A 953-nucleotide genomic window follows, 5' to 3' on the forward strand; every position below is an offset into this window, starting at 1 on the left:
TTAAATATTATTTTAAAAGAATAAATTAATATTTATTTAAATATTAACACTTTTGACTTAAACTGGCACCAAAACCCATGAAGTAAACAGAGGTTAAATGGCCTACGATGATTTCTAGAAAAATACATGACACAGAAATACCTGAACATAAATTATATTTACCTGTATATAATTTAGGGTGGCACAGTGAAGTGGTGGTATTGCTGTCACCTCATAGCAAGAAGGTTTGGGGTTCGATGCCTTTCTAGGCAGAGTTTCTCTCTTCTTTCTCCATGTATCTATATGTCACTGTAGGTTGATTTATGGTTCTGTGTTTAATCTGCATAGAGCCTACACCATAGGCTCTATGGTGTGTTTGTTGTGTTTTAACACAAGGGGGCTGTGTTGGTGAGGGAGGTGAGGGGTTACAGGATGAATGTTGTAGGCCACAAATTTTAAGGCGTCTTTTGTCAAACACAACCCTAAATCTTTTATCCACCAAGGTGTTTCTTAAACAAAATGTCTTTTTGTCATGGGTAATGTTATGCTGAGGAGCCATCAAGATTTCACCCTCTGCCTTTTCAATATAGTTTTCCACTAAATCCTTGATTTCCACCTTGCCACCTCTCGTTTGATATCCGTAACTTTTGGGACCTGCTGAAACAAATTCCTGGATGGAATCTGAATTTAACTCGTGCGTGAGATCGCCCAGATAATGACCCAGCTCCAACTCTGTCTCGCCCTGTTTAGTGGTGTAAATTTAACTGTCTATATCATAATAGAGAACCCTCTTTTCAAGCCTCTTCATATGACTGTACAGTTTCAATCTGGTGTGACACGTTGTAAAGGCGGTGATAAATACATTATCTGCCGGGTTGGGGTGCAAGCACACGCCCCTGTCGCTGTACTGAATGAGGGCTGTGTTGTCGTTGAGAAAGTTAAAATATTTAACCTTGTGAGTTTCTGAAAATAAC

Source organism: Monopterus albus, unplaced genomic scaffold (genome assembly GCF_001952655.1).
Source record: "Monopterus albus unplaced genomic scaffold, M_albus_1.0 scaffold531.1, whole genome shotgun sequence".
Lineage (NCBI taxonomy): Eukaryota > Metazoa > Chordata > Actinopteri > Synbranchiformes > Synbranchidae > Monopterus > Monopterus albus.